Source organism: Myotis daubentonii, chromosome 12 (genome assembly GCF_963259705.1).
Source record: "Myotis daubentonii chromosome 12, mMyoDau2.1, whole genome shotgun sequence".
NCBI lineage: Eukaryota > Metazoa > Chordata > Mammalia > Chiroptera > Vespertilionidae > Myotis > Myotis daubentonii.
In genome coordinates, this window is record NC_081851.1 from 17,966,969 (window position 1) to 17,986,362 (window position 19,394).

General features: G+C 49.1%; 1 protein-coding gene across 2 annotated transcripts in view; it reads right to left on the reverse strand.

Moving 5' to 3' along the window:
- AFF3 (ALF transcription elongation factor 3) overlaps positions 1 to 16,275 on the reverse strand; it is a 554,454-nt gene extending 538,179 nt beyond the window's left edge. For both annotated transcript variants that reach the window (XM_059658990.1, XM_059658986.1), the window contains exon 1: positions 16,159 to 16,275. The gene's annotated coding sequence lies outside the window, so the exon portion shown is untranslated. The remainder of the gene's footprint in view (positions 1 to 16,158) is intronic.
- Positions 16,276 to 19,394: the final 3,119 nt, after the last annotated feature.

Here is a 19,394-nt window from a genome sequence, read left to right on the forward strand (position 1 = left end):
CATTTGATGATGTACTCCAGAAGAATAAAAGAGTCGAATAAGGAGTTTGTGGGGTCTAGCAGTGTGTGGTTCCAACCCAGAATCCTGACGGAGTGGGAAACGTCTACAACATGACAACTGCATATCAGGCTTCGAGGGCAGCCAGGACAGATTGGAGCTGGAGAACGCTGGGCAGAAATCAGGGGTTGGGGGTCTCCAGGAAAATGGGGGCTTAATAAGAAGATAGTCTTGGAGAAAATTAAACACAGAAATAATGCAAGAAAACACAACAGCACCCATTGGAAACTCCAGGGATTGGTGGTAAGGTGAAATAATGTATAATGAAACTATAATTCATGTACAAAGCAAACTGAAATGTGGCAGTATTGGAGGATAAAAGCAAAGAAAAATTCTATTGAATCCTGATGCTGGTAACATCCTTTCTTGATTGTCCCAGAGTTTATGACGTTAGACGTAGTAAAAAGAACAGACTCCTAACATATGACTTGATCAGTCTATGGATGAATCACGGAGACTTGGTTGCAATTACAGAACCAAATGTGAAGTAAATGTTTATCTGACAAAGCGGGACATGGAAGGTGGAGAACAGGGCAGGGGCACCGGTAACTTTATCTTTTTGTTGTTGTCGTTAATCCTCACCTGAGGATATTTTTTCCATTGATTTTTAGAGAGAGTGGAAGGGAGGGGGCAGGGGGAGAGAAAAAGAGAGAGAAGAGAGAGAAACATCTATGTGAGAGAGACACATCCATTGGTTGCTTCCCTTGGTTGGGGGAGGAGGGAGGGATCGAACCTGCAATCCAGATACATGCCCTTGACCAGGAATCGAACCTGAGACCCCTCAGTGCTCAGGCTGATGCTTTAACCACTGAGAAATGCCGGCCAAGGCAATAACTTTTATCTTTTAAGGTGAAGAACCAGAGATAGAATATTATCAAAAGTTAATGAAATGAGAAATGTATATTTAGTATACTTTAAATTACAGGACAATCAAAGATAATAATGGATGTCAGACTTTTGAATGTCCAGGATTCTGGGAGGAGAGGGTGGTAGTATTGAGCTAAGTCCCCAAGTTTGCTACTAAGGACACTATACATAATATCTTTTATTGATAAATTAAAAAAATAGAGTTATAGGCATATTGCCTATAGGGATGTAAGAGCAGAATTGAAAATGGGAAAAAGCCTTTTAGAACGGGGCCCTGCCTGCCTCATTTGTTGGACAGTGTACCCCGGTGCCTGGAGTGGTGCCTGGCACACCTGCTACACCTGCTGACACATGCTGAGCAGGAAGAGCTGGCTGAGAAATGGGAGTGAGAGAGGAGGGGCCAGAGGCTCTCTCTTGCCCACATTGAACAGTTACTGGATGAAGGTACCATTTTGATGAAAAAGTTGTCATTGTGACAGTACACAGGAAAATGCAGCACGCCTCCGAGAGCAGTGACTTCCTTGGGGCCATGACAAGGGAGATGAAACCTGAGTGAGGAATCAGCCAGGGGAGGGAGGAGCGTTCCGGGCAGAGGGAGCACATGCGCGGACATTAGGAAGGAAGGAGATCCAGAAGGCAGGGCAGAGGGGCGTGGGAGGAGGCTCGGTGAGAGCCGGGCAAAGAGGGCCAGACAAGGCTGAGAGGCTTGGCGGGCCACGTTAAGGATGCTGATGAATTTCTCAAGAAATGCGACGTGAGGCCCGTAGGTGTCTGCATCCCATAACCTCCCGCCAGTGCGGCTGGGCGCTCCTGCTTTGTGCAGCCACTTGGGGCCGGAGCCCCCAAATCGCTCTGCTCTTGGCAAATCGGGCATGTGCTGGGCTTTTGGATTTGATTTTCAGTTCCAATAACTCTGAGCTACCACAGGAAAAGAAAACACTCCCGATCAGATAACGGGGTAGAATATGGTCAACAGAGGGCACACACTGTCCACTTACGGCACAAGTTGCACGAGTTGTGCTGAGAACGTTGGTGGAAGTGGCTGGGTTTCCTTAGCACCAACGTATTGGCGCTTGTCGGGAAGTCGTGCTGCTGATTGGCATGGATGCAGAAAGACATTATCAGGGCAGGTTAGGCATTGATCGGTGGCAAAGCTTGCTCTAATCAAAGAGCCAGAGAAGTGTTTGCGGGGCTCTGAGGAGCAGGGGCGGGCCAGGTGCCAATGGTAATTGGAAAGATGCGGGCTCTACCCTGAAGAGGCGCCTGTTCCCAGCCGAGGGAAATAGATGTGGATGAACCCAGATCCGTTCTCACGGAGCACAGAGGCTGCCCGGGGACTAGGCCTGGTGCTCTGGGAAGTGGAATGAGCCCTTCCAATCCACTCGGGTCCTTGTTAGTGCATTGACACAGTCCTTTACTCAACGCGGAGAGCTCGTGCCGCTTTCCAAGGCACTTGGCTGCCTCCCAGGATGCTGGTTGCACACCAGGGGACTCCGGCTCACTAATCTTTAACACTTGTCATAATTATTTTTCCTTCAATAATACTCTTTTCCCCCCTGAGAAACTCAAAATTATTACGTAAGGAAAATGCAGAAATAGAAGTGTGTGATATTCTTTAATAAAATGTAGTCAGCGGCCCCGGGGAATTTTTGTAGCAAAAGCCTCTCAAATCAATTATATTTTCTCATTTCTGGTTCCAATTATTGAATATTTTATTTCTGTATTTATTTAAGTTCTTTCAGAATGAAAAGGTGGAGTTGTGTCGACACACGGAGGAAGGAGGGGGTTATTAATTAATGTTGTTTAAAGTCTAAGGTGAAAACAGTGCTGATGCACATAAATTTGCTGCAGTGAGCGGTCAGGCTGCTCTGTGAGGTTGCAGGAACAGTTGGCAATCCTGGGAGGTGGCCCAGCGGTGTGTCACCCCCGGGTCTCTAGGAGGTAAGTCTGCAGTCACAGTTAGTCCCTCCAGTCGGAGGAAAAGCAAGTGATGCACCCAGGCGTGTAGTGGCTGGGAGCAGCTCTTTAGAAAACCCAACACTGCTGCCCCGCGCGTGTTGTGTCAGTGGGAATGCTCAGTGCTACTCCCTCTGTCTGCCACTTCAGCTGGGCGCTCATGTCACTGCCTTCCATCGTCTCATCCCATTCTGACGTCACTGCTGTGACATGGGTGGGGTGTTGCGGGCGGTTATTTCCCTTTGATACGTGAGGAACACCAGGCTCGGGAAGGTTGAGGATGCTTGTCCAGGGCCACAGGGCTGCTCAGCGGCAGAACCCGCCCAGACTAGGAGCTTTGATTCCTGGAGGGTCCTGCTTGCTAACTCCCTGAGCTCAGGCCCTGCTTTGCCTGGCCTGGGAGCTCCCACCTTTCCTCCCCACCCCGGCTACGGGCTACGCACTGCTTGGACGCCTGAGTCAGCAAAGCCTGAGAAATGCGGCTCCAAGGAGATTCCTGCTCCCAGCTGAGCTACCCAGGGTCATGGGGAACCCTCGAACCCTTAGGATGGCATGCACCTAAGGCGTTAGTCAGCACACAGGTAACTATGGGGCAGGTGGATCTCTGACCCAGGCTTGCTAGCATCCCTTCTCAGCTGGGGGCTCCTTTGTAACAGGTATGAACAATGCCACCCCTAGTTCTCATTCTCTCTCTCTCCCCTCACTCCCTCTCCCCCTTCCCTCCCCTCCCTCGCCCACTCTCACAGGGATCGCTCACAGGAGACTGCTGGTGTTTTCTTGTGGTTGGCTAAAGATGGCCAGAGTGACCCACTCAAAAAAGGTTAATTTCTGAGTTCAAGCAATGAGTATCCCGAGTCTGCCTTTTCCAACCCCAGACCACTGGAGATTAATAAAAACGTTGGTTATTGTTATTTGGCCTGGAAGATGCTAGGAGTACTGAGAATTATACTCTGTTTACTTAAGTCAATCTTATATTCTTATTCATTGTGACACCAGAGGCAAAATGGGAAACAAGGGTCAAAATGACAAAGAGGCTGATTTTGGTTCGAAATGAAGCACTCCCCGGTAATTAGGACGCTTTGCAAAAGGACTGGCCATATCAGGGGCCGGGAGGTTTCTGTTGCTAGAGATGGTTAAACAGAACCCGTGACTATGTAACAAATGTGCTGGAGAAGGAGAGAAGGGCTGGAATAGATGACCTCTAAGGTCTCAACGCTGAGATTGCTAATTTGTTTATTCCTCCGATGGGCACGTTTCCGCAGTACAGAGAGGGAGCTGGGTCGGGGGTCAGGGCAATGGTCAGGCACGTCCAGCCCATCTGTCGCCTCTGCTGAGCCGCGCTGCTCGTCCGCTAAGTCCAGCCAGACATGCGTAGGCTGCCGTTCCCAGGGCAGCAGCTGGCAGCATGCAGGGCCACGGCTAATGGGAAAGAGGCTCCCTGATTTCGGCTACGTTGTCACCATCGACAAACTTAACAGCAGCAGCCACTTAACTAAGCCAAAGGGTCTATTTTGATGAGATTCTGAAACAAGAATCCCTAATGATTTTCCCCTCCAGAATCACAGGAAAGTGCGGCAGGGGTATCATCCTATCATTCGAATGTGTACTCACTTGCCAATTACTCTGGATTGATGCTTCCTGATGTAAAAAACAGCTGAACGTAAACTATAAATCATATATTTGACACCTTAGTCGGGACAAAGATTGGCTATTTAGACAACATCAGCCTAGTAGTTTTCCTCACAATGCGCTATAACTAAATATACAGGGTGTCCCTAAAAAATGTATACACACTTTGAATAATGATAAAGGCACTGTTTATTAAAATGTAATAGAACCTACAGGCATTGTTTATTAAAATGTAATAGAACCTACAGACATTGTGTGTACACATTTTCGGGGGGACACCCTGTATGTATACTCACACACACACACACACCTATACAGTCCACATTATGAGCAAGTAATGGTTGGGCCAATCCAATGGCCAATTGACTCCCCAGGAGACTGCCAGGACCTGTCTGACACGCACACTCTTTTCCAGGTAACTCAGAGCCATTTAGAAAATTACTGCTATGGTTCACAAAATGCTCCACCAATCTGAGGACTCAACCAACCCTCTTCCCAAAATATCTAATTTGCTCATCCTTCAAGTAACTGACATATTAAAGTTGATGCAGGCCCAGTGTCTAAATAATAGAGAATAGCTGCTTTTGACTGAAAGCTGAGTATGATCCAGGCACTCTGCATACATTCCATGCAACCTCACAAAGTCCACGCAACAAGCCAGATGTATTACTACCCCTATATTAACTGAGGAGTAAACGGAGACTTGGAGAGAAAAGTAATTTGCCCACAGTCCAATAGCCCTGATGCCTGTTCACAGGAAGTGCTGGATGCATGAGCATTAATATTATTTTATATTCAGAGGCGCAGGTCTAGGAGTTCGGGTCTGACACTCCTCAAAGCACTCACTCTTGCCTCCATGCTGTTCTATCTCAAATGATGTACATTGTCCACAAGAAGGAGGTGTCATGGCCAGCTGTCACTGGCAAGATCCTCGTCTTGAGGGAGCCGTGTTGAGCATCCCTATTAGTAAGAGCATGTAGCATGATTAAGAGAGTAACCTCCAAACTTGGGTAGGGGGCACAAAGAAGTTTCCAGAAGTTTCGAGAAGTTCATCGATACATTCAGTGTGCAGGTGTCATTATTTCTAAAACGATGTGCCAAGACTGCCGTGTAGGCCAGGCTCCTGCCAGCATCCCATTCCCGCCTCCCCTCACCATAGGTTCTGCCACGGCAGACACTGCGTCACCCAGGCCTGGCCTGTGTACATGCATAAGACCCCCGCCTGCTGTGGGCACAGGGCTTGGTGAGACGGTGGTGCCTTTGTGAGAATTAGAGAAGAGGTGTCCTTCCTCTTGGTGGTGGAGTGTGGGCTGGGTTTTAGTTGCTTCCCATGCACTCGGCTGTGTGCCCCTGTGCAAGTCACTGCCCAGACAGGAAAGATACCAAGAGGCAGCTTCAAGTCTCATTGAAACGACAGAGGAGCATTTGCCAGCTGAGATGGTCAACCACTCACTCTTTATTTCTAAACAAAGATTTAAACTACAAAAAGAAAATTTCAGGCCAGCCAACAATAAACACTGAATAATCTACACTAATAAAAGAGAAAAATGGTAATTGGCGTATGACGATACCCTTTTCATTGGCTAATCAGGGCTATATGCAAATTAACTGCCAACTAAGATTGGCAGTTAACTGCCAACAAGATGGCGGTTAATTTGCATATGTAGGCACAATGCAGGGAGGCGAAAGGGAAAGCAGGAAGAAGCCCCCTGCCACTGACAGTGATCGGAAACCCAGGGGGGAGCTAAGAGCTGGGGGGCAGGGCAAAGGCGGCCCCCAGCCATGATCAGAGAATCAGGTGCCTTTTCCGCCCTGGCCAGTGATAGCAGGAAGTAGGGGTGGAGCCAGCGATGGGAGCTTGGCACGGTCGAAGCTGGCAGTCCCTGGAGCTAGGGGTCCCTTGCCTGGGCCTAAAGCGGAGCCCACGATCGCGGGGCCGCTGCAGCTGCGGGTCCCCGCTGCCCGAGCCGGATGCCTCAGCCAGAGGCGTTAGGCCTGGGCAGGGGCGGAGCCTGCAACCGCGGGGAGCTGGGGGTCCCCTGCCCAGGCCTGACACCTCTGCCGGAGGCCTCAGGCCTGGTCAAGGGGCCGATCCGGTGATTGGTGATCGGAGGGTGATGAGGGTCAACTCCTCTGGCCGAGGCATCAGGCCTGGGTGGGGGGCTGAGCCGGGGATTGGGGGGATATGATGGTCCCCTTGCCCAGGCCTGAAGCCTGGGTCAGAGGCGTCAGGCTTGGGCGGGGGGTGGAGCAAGCGATCAGAGGGAGATGGGGGTCCCCTGCCCAGGCATGATTCCTGGGCCAGAGGCCTCAGGCCTGGGCAGGGGCCAGAGCCAGTGATTGGGGGGAGATGGGGATCCCCTGTCCAAGCCTGACACCTCTGGCGGAGGCGTCAGGCCTGGGCAAGGGGCCGATCCTGCAATTGGAGGGTGATGGGGGTCAACGCCTGAGGGCTCCCAGTATGTGAGAGGGGGCAGGCTGGGCTGAGGGACACTCCCCCCCCCCCCACACACACACCCAGTGCACGAATTTCGTGCACTGGGCCCCTAGTAAACTCATAAAATGAATGGCCAGAAATTCCACAGCAACATTTTCGGCCCAAGCATTTCTCTGGACCCCTGATTGTAAGTATGCTATTGAAACACAAAAAGATGGACTCAGCATTCCAACATCCCTATTTGTTCAAGAGCAGGGCAGCTCCTGCCCCTGGAAATGCAGCCCCCGGGCCACCCTCTATTATTTTCAGCAGCTGAGGAAGTGCTGGTTGGGTGCTTTCTCAGCCCTGAAACTCCTTGATGAGCAAGATTTTTCAAGTTAGTATTATTCATAGGATATAAATGGAGTGTTCCTGGGAGAAGCTACCTTTTAAAACATGCTTCTCAAGAATTAAGAGCTTCTGCAGCACCTTTATTATATTTATAAATGAACTAAAGGCCCAGTGCACGAATTCGTGTCTGGCTGGCCCAGGCCCAATCAGGGCAGATCGGGCCGGGCCTGTCAGGAGGAGGAGACGGTGGGAGGTTAGCCAGCTGGACCACCCTAATCTGAGCCCGATCAGGATGGGGCCAGCTGTGGGGAGGGGTTGTGGGCAGTGGGCCGGCCGGCCCTACCCCTGAGTGGGGTGAGGGGGGCCAATTGAGGGTCAGTGGCCAGGGGAGGGGCCGTGGGAGGTTGGCCAGCCAGCCCCACCCCCAAATGGGGTGGGGGGTGCCGAGCAGGGGCCAGAAGCCTGGGTGAAGCACCATGGGAGGTCAGCCTGCTGGCCCTGCCCCTGATCGGAGGCAGGGGGGGCGGCAATCAGGAGAAGAGCTGACTGGGGGAAGGGCTGCAGGAGGTTGGCTGGCCCGCCCTGCCCCATATTGGGGTGGGGGGGGCGATCAGGGGTGGGGCTGGTTGGGTGGAGGGGCCGTGGGTGGTTGGCCAGCCGGCCCCACCCCCGGATCGGGCCGGTTCACTGGCCGCAGTGGGCATCATAGTGACTGGTCATTCGGGTCGTTACGGCGTTCTGGTTGTTGGCTTTTTATATATATAGATAGGAGGAGAAGCTAGGTGATGCTTCTGAAGACGGGTAACATGAGCACCTCAGGGAATGAATGAATGAACGAATGAAATGATGATTAAACATCTAAAAGTTCCATCTGTGTGTCATGCATGGCATTAGAAGATAATAACAATGTTGAAAGTCAATGGTCATTAAGCATCCACTACATGCCAGACACTGTTCTTAGAGAGGTATATATATCCCATCATTGAATCCACACGGTATCCCTATTACAGAACTGAGTAGCTTGCCTACCACCACACACCTGGTGGAATTTTCCTTCCCAAATGCTTATGAAGCATTTGTATTTTTTTCTTTTCAATTTATTTGACAGAGCTCTTTATATAGTAAGGACTAGATGCCCGGTGCATGAATTCATGCACATTGAAAGGAAATTAATTAGACGGTGGCTGGTGGGGTGGGACTGGGCGAGATGGGCTGGACACGCCCTGGAGCCAACCTCCCATGGTCCCTCCCTGGCCGGCCACACCTGGGGCAGTGCTGGGGCTCAAAGGGCATTTGTGGAGTGAGCGGGGTCACTCTGGCAGGTGGGGTCCCTTGGCCTGGCCTGCAGGGATCTGGCTGAAACTGGCAGTCCAACAACGCCCAAGGGATCCCGGGTGTGAGAAGGCACTCTGCAAAGTTGCTGTCGCTTGGCAGCTCCTGTGTTGAGCATCTGCCCGCTGGTGGTCATTGCACGTCATAGCTACCGGCCCATATATATTGAAGTATCTTTCTAAGTATGCTGTTCATCTTTTTATTTTTCATGTGGTGTTTTTGACGAAGTCAAATCTGCCTTTATTTTCATTTATACTTCAATTATTTAGTACCAGTCTCACAAAAACCTTCCTGATCCCAAGATTATTTCATCTTCACCTGAATTTTCTTGAGTAAATGTCACACTTTATTATACTACACTAAAATCCTTCTAGAACTTATTTTGGTTTAAAGCACTGAGGGTACATCTAATTTTATTCTCCTCCCCACCACCCCAATAGTTAGAAAGTATGTCAATATCATTTACTGCAAAGCTACTCATCCCATCGTTCACTTATTCGACAAGTATTTATCTAGAACCTACATGAGCAGGCATTTTTGTAGGTCCTGGGACCACAGCAGGCAGCTTACATTCAAACGGGAAAAGGCAGATCATGACAACTAAACTTGTCATATATTAGGTGGTGCCAAAGGCAAGATGGTCAGGGATGGTCTCTCTGAAATGGGGACATTTGGGTGGAGGCCTGAAGGAAGTGAGAGGCAACCTTGCACCTGGCCTGGGCATCCAGCCAGAGGGCAGCAGCGCTGAGCCGGGAGGGGTTACACTCGGTGTGCTTCAAGAATGACAGAGAGGCTGTACCCGAGCCTCTACTACTGGGGGAGAGAGCACCAGGAGGAGTCAGAGGGCGGCAGGAGTCAGATCAGGTAGGGCCTGATAGGTCCTGGGTGAGTGGAGTGGATGGCATTTCCCAAAGATGGCCATAGTAACACCCCATGTGCTCTTTGCAGTGTGGTATCGCCGTGCTCCCTCAGAAGACAGAGTCTACCTCTTGGCCTATTTGAATGTGCGCAGGCCTGCTGACTGCTTTGGGCAATAAGCTTTGGCAGAGTGGGTACTCTGCCAGTTTTGGGACTAGCCCTTAACCAGTCTGGCAGCTTCTCCTTCCTGCCTATTAGAAGACAATCATAGTGGAAAGAGTGCAAATACGTCCTGGCTGGTATGCTCAGTGGTTAGAGTGTTGGCCTGCACACTGGAAGGCTGTGGGTTCGATTCCTGGTCAAAGGCATGTACCTGGGTTGCAGGTTCAGTCTCCGCCCGCGGTTGGGGTGCATGTGGAAGCAAACAATTGATGTGTCTCTCTCACATTGGTGTTTCTTTCTCTCCCTCCTCCCTTCCATTCTCTCTAAAAATCAATGGAAAAAAAATATCCTCGGGTGAGGCTTTAAAAAGAGAGCGAGAAAGACAGAGAGAACAGATACCACGGGACTGCCACTTTTTGAGAAGTCGAAGTCACAGCGAGAGCTCTGGAGGGTAAGATGCCACATGAAGGAGCGAGAAGCCACGGAGCCGCAGGCACCCGGCACGTGAGTGAAGAAGCCATCTTGTCAGGGGTCCTCCAGCCCAGCCAATTCCAAACTGCACTGACTCCTGACCCACGACCTCTTGAGTAAAATGGAAAGACCGAAGCCACCGCGCTCTGGGGTAGTTGGTTAGGTAGCAATAGAGAGTTGAAACAGTGAGGTCGGAGGCTCTTGGAGGGTTCTGAGCAATCATATGATCTGACTTCAGTCTGACAAGAACTCATCTGGGCCTGTGCTGGGAACAGAATGCGAATGAAGAAGGGAGAGTGTGGAAAGGAGGCCAATTTGCAGAGCAGGTAAGAGACATGAAGTAGAGGCAGAAGTTGGGGGAAGAGATTCAATTCTGGATATATTTTAGAAGTCATGTGGCTGGGATTTGCCGATGGATCAGATGTGGGATGTCAGAGAAAGGAGTAAAGGATGGCTTCAGGTGCTGGCCTGACTCTGGAAACACGAAGGGGACCTTTCCTGACACGTGAGAGAGTTGCAGGAGGAGCAGGGTTGGAGTAGGGAAGTCGGGAATTCTGTTTTGGACAGGTCAAGGTCATGAGGCGGAACACGCATTCAAGTGAAGACACAAAGTGTTGTTGGGCAGTTGAGTGCCTGGCCAGCAAAGAGGCCAGGACTGGGAGATGTAAGTTTGAGCATCACTGGTGTTTCCATGGCCGTATTGGCCCAGATCACCCGGGGAGTAAATGTGGACAGAGCAGAGAAATAGGAGGACTGAGCCCTGGGCACTCTACCATGCAGGGATGTCGGAGAGGTGGAGAAGGAACCTGAGAAGGAGACTGAAGGCACAGCCAGTGAGATAGGAAGAGAAATAAGGGGATAGTGTTCTGGAGGGAGAGAAGTAAGCTGTTCCAATGAGGACAGAGTGGAGAACTGGGTCAAATCTTCTGAAGAACTCAGTCAGATGAGGACTGACCATTCTTGATATTTCTGTCTTCATTCTTGACATTACAGCCCTTATTCTTGATGTTACTGATTCAGAAAGGTGCTTTGATCATATAGTAAATTTGCGTGTGTGTGTGTGAGCGTGTGCATGAGTACTTTCTCTTCTCTCCCATTGATCTGCTTATCCATCTGGAACTATATGACAACTGAAACTTTCATACTTGACAAGGCAAGCTCCATGGACTGCTGTCACCTTTTCTTCTTTTTTACAAAAAAAATGCTGGTTAATCTAACCTAAAATTCACCAGAATTCAGCATTAAACTTTTAACAAGCCCCCTTCCTCCCTGAATATATTGGAAAATTTATTATATATGTATATTTTTGCATATGAATTGGTTTTGTAAAAGTTAATATTGAGTGTGCTTATCTACTCTCCACATGGTATGTGTTTCCATTTATGTTTCACATCTCCAAGTAGATTTTTTAAATATATGGGTCTCATGTGTTTTCTCTTAAATTCTATTCTAGGTATTTAAATTTTAGTGGCTTTTGTGAATTATATCCCCTTTTTCTTACTGGCTATTTTTTGCTATAAGAAATCTATTTTTCTATAAAGAATTATCTTGTTATTTCTGATGGTTTTACAGGTGATGCAAACAGATTTCAACACCTTTGCACAGCTTTGGAATCATATAGTCTGTGTATAAGGCTGTCCTAATTTCTGCTGATAAAATCCTAGTGTGGAGAATGGAATTGAATATGGCAGTATTTCAAAGTGTTCCCCCGAGAAGTCCATGGTTTCCAGGTGCTCTGGGAATGATTGTAGTCACACAGCTCAAATTGTCCCAGAAATTTCCTATTTCAAATATTTTTCCCTTTGTTAACCCATGAGTCAGACCATATGTCCTTTGATCTTTGCTTCAAAAATATTGTTACGGTATTTAGAAACAGGGACAGCCCAAATAAAGTTAGAACATATGGGATATTTTTCCTCTGAGCCCCTATCTTTCCTCTTAGCATTCTTCCTGGTTATGTGTGCCTGCGCACACACATGCATTCACACATGTACACAGACACACACACACAGACACACACACACACTGGCATCCTGGAGGGAAGGGATTTCACTCAAACAATGCAACGTGGGCTGCCACTGTGCAGCCTGGACTCTGGGTCCCCTGAGGCAGGTCCACGTGGAAGGCTACGGGGTTGGATAGCTTGGGTTTGAACCCACATCTAACGTATGCACTTGGCCAGGTCACTAACCATCCTGAGTCTCTGTTCTCTATATGTAAAAGGAATGTCTGACATTGACAGTGTGGGCTGTTGCGGGGACTCAGAAAACTACTGTAAAATGCTGGACATAGTAGGAGCTGGCAAACAGCATCAATTACTTGGATTTGGAAGGGAGTCCCATATCACTGCTAAGGTTCTTAAGAGAAGTCCTTGGTCTCACATTCCACTTTCAGCTGTAGAAGCCAAGTGGTCAGATGAGACTGCAGGAAGCAGTGGTGTCCATCCCCTGATTCCCCCTGGGGTACACCTAATCAACCAGTGGCTGATTTCTCACATTTCTCACTACCCAGCCACCACCCCAGACTGCCGTGCAGTAACCGCGGGGAAGGCATTGGTCATTTTTGCTGTCACCTTCCAATCAGCCACTCCTTCCTATTTCCACTCCCATCTCTTTTGGGGGGATGCCTGTGTGCATAGCTTTGGGAGGTAGGGCCTGTAGTTAAATGGATGGGTCTGACAATCCTCTGGTGACAGAAACGTGACCTAGATGCGCTCATCTCTCTCCTTTCTTCTGGGACTCTATATATTATACGAGGGATGCCCAAAGTGGGATCATTGAGATCATGTCTTTACAGCGGTGGCCACATGAGGCAGCCCAGACTGTGCCCATGTTCCCATCACTGTGGTTTGTAATGGTGTTCTTACTGGTTCTGGCTGCCTGATATTCAGATCCCCTCGCTTGCTCAGCACCCAAAATCGTTCCAAAAGATTGCCTTTTGGTTCAGCGCAACTGAATTTGGGTTTGCTCTCTTGCAACAGGAGTACTCTCTGGTACAGCCAGATGCTAAGAGGAAAAGTAAGAGAGGTTCACCCCACTTTTGTTAGAGTGGTCAATATCCAGTGCAATCTTAAAGCACAGGCTCACAGTCATGCATCAGCTCAGGACTTGGGAACAGAATGCCTTTCAGTTCGCAGATTTATCATCAAAGGTGTCAAGAGCATGGAGGAGTAAAAAAGGGTAGCAATCACCGTACATAACCATCAACTCATACACAAACTCTTCGTATGCTTTTAGGAGAACTTGAGACCATTTCTTTTTTCAGGGTGGGGAAAAGTAAACGCTCTGTTGGCCCTTTCTCTCTTCACTCCCCATGACCTCAGCACTGCCCCTTGTTCCTCAGAAAGCTGCCACCAAGCATTTTACTAGTTATCTGATTGTCATCCTATTTAACATGCTCCCTGGTCTGTTGGCGGATGCTAGTTTAACCAAGATCTAATTGGTAACATATTGTCAATTGAACTAAGTGCCATATGATGGAGATTTAAACCCTGGTAATTTTTCCATTAAAAAAAAAATCTGTCAACAGGCTCCAGCAGAGGACCAGCAATAAATCAAATTGTCATGTTTATTAGTTATTGCAGGAGGCTCCTTGTCTTGTATTCATTATAACCCAGTTTTTAGCACCAATAAAAGCTATACAGAGGAATGTGTGTGCAAGGTGCTCTTTAATAGGTTTATACTTGTATGCAAATACCTGCCTGTATTTTAATCGTGAGAAAAATGTTGCTGCTTCACTTTAAAGGGAACGTGAACTTGGGCTGTTTCCGGAACAGGCATAATGTTCCTAGCTTTTACAAAGCTGTGTTATAAAACACTGGAGTCAATTCACTAATAATCAAAGAGAAGAAAATGAAAAAGAAATGAAAAAAAAGAGATGACACCATACCCTTATCAGGTTTGCAGATTAAAAGAATGGATAGAATGGCTGCACTAAAGGGTTTGTAGAACAGTCACTGTCGTTTGACCTGGAATATTGAAAAATGGAAATAAAAGAATTTTCCAGAGATGAGACAGGTTAAACAAATTATGGAATACCATTACCGGAGAGTAAGCAGCCATTTAAAGAGTAGGTGAAATCATATTTAATGATGGGTCATTAAGAACCAAGAGTATTTGTACTTTTAACTTGCCGTTAAAAGTCACTTTCACCATTTCTTCTCACATGAATTGAAGATACATAATAGTATTTTACACATGTAGCCTCACTGGAATCTCATAAAACCCTGGGAACAATATAGGACGGGTTATTACACCCACTTCACAGAAAAAGAAACTGAAGCGTGGAAGATAAAGTGGTTTTTGGAAGGGTTTCTGCCTCTGTCAGCCTCGGGAGGCAGGAGGCAAACCCCACCGCCCAGCCTCCCACCATTTCTCTTCGGATCTGGCAGCTCAATTGCACAAAAGGTGCTGATAACAATAATAGCAATAATTGCCCCTAACACCCTCGCTGGTTTGGCTCAGTGGATAAAGCATCGGCCTGTGGACTAAAGGGCTGTGGGTTCGATTCTTGTCAAAGTTACATGGCTGGGTTGGGGGCTCAATCCCCACTAGGGGGCGTGCAGGAGGCAGCAAATCAATGATGCTCTCTCATCACTGATGTTTCTATCTCCCTCTCCCTTCCTATCTGAAATCAATTTAAAAAATTTTAAAAAAAGAATAGCCCCTAACCCTACTGAGCCTTTCAATGTCCCAGATGAAGCGCTTCCGTATAGCGCCTTTAACCCCTACTTCAGAGGCAGAGACCATTACTGCACCATGCCCCCAATGCAGACCCTGGCCCGAAACCCCGGTGAGTGTGGCAGCTGGGACTTGAACACAAAAGTCAAGCAGAGGAGCAACATTTTTTCCCCCCATTTTGAAGATGCAAAATAAATAAAAGTGTGTCCGACACAACTAAACACTGAGTACAGACAACATCCAGAGCAAGGGAGGAGCAGTAGACAGAACAAAACCAAAACCTTGTGGTCTTAGGATAAGAGGCGAGTGTTTCTGTTACTTTCACTGTGATAATCTCACTTCACCAGTGAGCTGGGAGACCTTGACGGCCCTGGTTAAGGAAAGGCGTCCTTCCTCAACTTCGCACCAAGGGCAAATGCTTTTGATAAAAGCAAACACCATGATTTTTTTAAAAAAATATTAATCGTTTGGTGTGTACACCCAAGACTCACAAGTCAGCGTACTCCCCTTTGTCGTTGTGGGTGCTAGTTAACATCTGGCCTTTAGCTGTTCTTGGTGCCAGATCAGGTCCCAGACTAACTGAGCAGATTTCATCTCAGGGCTTTCAACCCTGGGAGTGGAAGGGATTGTGGGACGTACGCTTGCACACGCTTTCGCCTTTACATACATAAGACTTGAATAGCAAGGAATCACGGTAGGAAAAAATTCTTCATCACACCATTAGTCCCCTGGTTTCACAAATGTGGTGACTATTGCTATTTGGTATTACATGTCGTGCTTATGTGCATATATGTGTGTGCCCACATGCACGCATACATGCCATCTAAGAAAGATGGAGATAGCGCTGGTAGCCCTGACGGTAAGAAGGTCACATGTCCTGAGTTATTCCTGCAGGAGTGGTGGTAGCCTTCAGGTGAACCACATACTCTCATCCCTGTGCCCAGGCCTACGGGGGACCATGCACTGGGGTCTAGTCTCTGGCCATGTCCTGGGTGCTTTATGAGGTGTAATTAGTGGCCCAAATGAGTGTCAGACACACATATCCTCCCAAGACCCACAGGCCCAGCTACCATCCTAAATGTGGGTGAACGTGTTCGTATCTACATATTCATCACATGCATATTCATTCCATGCTACACCCCATGCAGTCTGGTATTTTTTTTTTTTTTATCACATTCCAAGTCTGCCTCCCGAGTCTGCCCAGCCATTCACCAGAGGCTGAATTATCTCTGGGAAGCAGACTGGCGTGCTCCTGGCGGCCCAGCCCTGAGGACCTGGGCCAGGCTGCCCCACAGCCCTCCTGAAGGGTGCACAGTAAGGGTGACCTCTTTTCCACCCCAGGCAGCCCAGAGGACCCGGTGCTCTCTGGCTCGATCTTACCTCTCAGCTCACACGCTCGTTTTCTTTCTCTGCCAAGTAAGTAATTCAACTTCTTTCTTCTGAGGCTGAGTGTGGTGCTCCCTGCTCCCTGGCAGCCTTCTGAATGGCACTCTCTGCATAAACAGGAAGAGTGTGTGTGGTCAGGACTCCAGGGTGCAGGTGTTGGTAGAGGATGTGAAAGTGTGGAGGCGAGTGACTGAGCCAGCCAATGGCATTTCCCCAGCAGACACCAGCCGGCCTCCTCTCACCCACTGCAGGGCGAGGTCTACCAGGAGGCTAGAAGCAGGGGCCAGGGCCCCACGCTGGGGACCTCCTGACACAAACCAGAAGAATGTGGCCTGGGGAGCCCAGGGAAGCCCGGGTTGTTCTCTGTGCTGTGCCGCTCCCTCACTCTCTGCAGACTCCTTAACGGAACCCCTTCCAGAGAGCCTTATCGCCAGGTTTGCTGACTTACACGCACAGTGAACTTGTCCAAAACCCTGCTGGTTCCCTAAACTGCCCAGACATCCAAAAGACCAGAACCAAAGCCGTATTCTCCTCTGTAAGGTCACGTCTTCTAGAACTTTCTAGAACAAAGATGCACCAGGAGAGGAAACAAAGCACTAATGAGGAACCCCAGGAACCCAGGATGTGCTACTGGGGGGGGGGGGGGGTTTCTGCCTCCTCATCTCCATTCACTAGTCCATTCTCAGCAGCCCGGTTTCTGACCCCGCATCCTCTCCCTCTAACCCATCACCCCTGGAACTGCTTTTGCTGATGTCACCAGGGAGCTCACCAGTGGACGCTTTTCCCGCGCCCGTCTCCTCTGACCCCCTGCAGTGTCTCACACCAGTGACCCCTCCTTTCCTTCGGGAACTTCCCCTTCGGCCCCATGGATCCACGCTCCCCTGGGTGTGGTCAGGTGACCCCTCTCACTGCCAGGCCTCTGTTCCTCTGCAATGTCTGTGTCCTGTCTTGGCCCCGGGCTCCCTGCTCAGTCCAGTGGCTCCTGCTCCCCCGGGGTCTTCTCTGCTCTGCGCAGCTGCTTCCCAAGCCCACGTCTACATTTTTACACGTCTCTGCTGCTCCCCGGCTGTCCCCCGGCTCTAAGGTTAACAGGCCGAAACGGAGCCCAGCTGTCCTCCCCTTGCACTGCCGTTCCAGGTGGCCTGTGAGGTCCTTCTTGCCTCTTTCTAACTTGCTCCTGTTCCTCCCTCTGAGTTTGAGTCCTTCTGACCTCTCGCTTTGCTCTCGGCTGGTACGCCTTCTTCAGGTTTGACCCTCAGTGACCCTCATCCAAGCAGGGCCAACCATCTGTATCCTCAGGCTGACTCGCATCCGACACCCTAGGAACAACCCCACCCAGTCCCCTGCCACCCACGGAGAAGTTACCCCAGGCGTGGCCGCCTCAGGTCCGAGGCAAGAGGAAAACCTTTCTCTCTCCTCTGTCCTGCCTTCTTCCCTGGCGAGCACACTTCTCAACCGAGCCCTGCGGATTCTACCTCGTACCCCAGGTGCCAAGCCTTTCTCTCTCCCTTCCCACAGCCAGGCCCCGAGACCAGGCCCCGTCACTGCCTAGTCCACCAAGGGGCGTGAGCACCCAAGGCTGCAAAAAGTGCACCGAGGTATGGGAAGGAGACTGGGACATATACGTATGCTGACTTGTTTATTTTTACTGACGATAATATTTACCCAACATAAAATTAACCATTAATCATTTAAAATGTATAATCCAGGGGTATTAAATATACTCACAATATTGTGCAACCACCACCTCCATCTAGTCCCAAGATTCACATTTACTGGTATTTTTAGGCCATATTTTAATTTTATTTATTTTTAGGATAGCTTTTTGGAAAAAAATATTTTTATTGATTTTTTAGAGAGAGAGAAGAAGAGAGAGGGAGAGAAACATCAATGTGAGAGCAAAACATCAACTGGCTACCTCCTGCACCCCTCTCTACTGGGGATTGAACCCGCAACCGAGGCATGTGCCCTGACCAGGAATCAAACCAGCAACCTCTCGGTGCGCAGAACAACACCCGACTAACTGAGCCACACGGGCCAGGACTTTATATCATATTTTTAGTGTTTTTGTTTTGTGTCTATCTTAACGCACGCAGTGTATGAATGTAATTGCATTGTGATCATTTGTGAGTAATCACACACCTATTGGAATATGTTGTGAAGACTTCTTTACTGAGGGGGTTGCACAACAGGAAATATGGACATGTTTGATCTCCAAACTCATCTTTCAGGTGACAACATCCAGAGCATTTTCCAAAATGCCTCTAAATTTTCTTTATAAGAGACTGCAAAAGCGATCACATCACAGGCCCTTAGTCCAAAATCCCAAACTGCAATCGCCGGGTAGATGGTATGCCTGATGCTGGAGCTCTGTCCCTCTGACACAATCTCCTGTCACGCTCACCACTTCCCTCCGCAGCACCCAACAACACCACACCGCTGGTGATTTCCTGAACGCCAGGCTACTGTAGGCCACTCTGCCTTGTCGTCCCATGCTATTTCCTCCTCGGGGGTGTGTAGGGCGCGGCTATGGGGCTAAGCCTCGGACTGACCCGTTGGCAAAGCCACAAACAAGTGCCAGTTTAGAGGGCACAGCCCTCTTAGCATAATTAGGCTTGATCTTATGAGGCTCCCTAGATCTTATCTGGGAAGCTAATGGGCTGAGGGAGATGCAGCAAGTGCTGCCAAAACAAGTAAAACTCACAAGAACATTGTAACTATGGTGACCACTACCTTGTTTACCTCTGGCTATAAAATAAAGGTTCAGCTTGCTGGCTGGGTTTCTCTCTGTGGCCTCAGCCAGGCATAGGATGATCCACTGAGCCCCAGCTTATTCTTTCTCTCTGTCTTTTCTACATCCTTCACCGCTGCCCCCCCACCCCCACCCCCAAGGCTCACCGAACCCTTGGCTGTGCTGGCCCAGCACAGGGGTGCCTGAACTTCCATTGACTGTCTAGCAAATCCCCATGGACGCTAAAAGCCCCTCCTTGTCCCTCCTCTCTTAGGCAGCATTCATTCCACATGCCGACCGCCCCGGAAGCCGTTGCCTCCATGCAGGATGGCACAACTGGTGGTTAAGAGGCTCTGATGTCAGAAAGACCTGGGTTTGAATTCTGCCTCTGTCACCTACCAGCTGTGATCCCTGGGATCTGTCAGCTTCTTCCAGATGATATCCACTTCACAGAGCGATGGTAGAAATTAAACAGCATCCTGTATGCACAGGATACAAG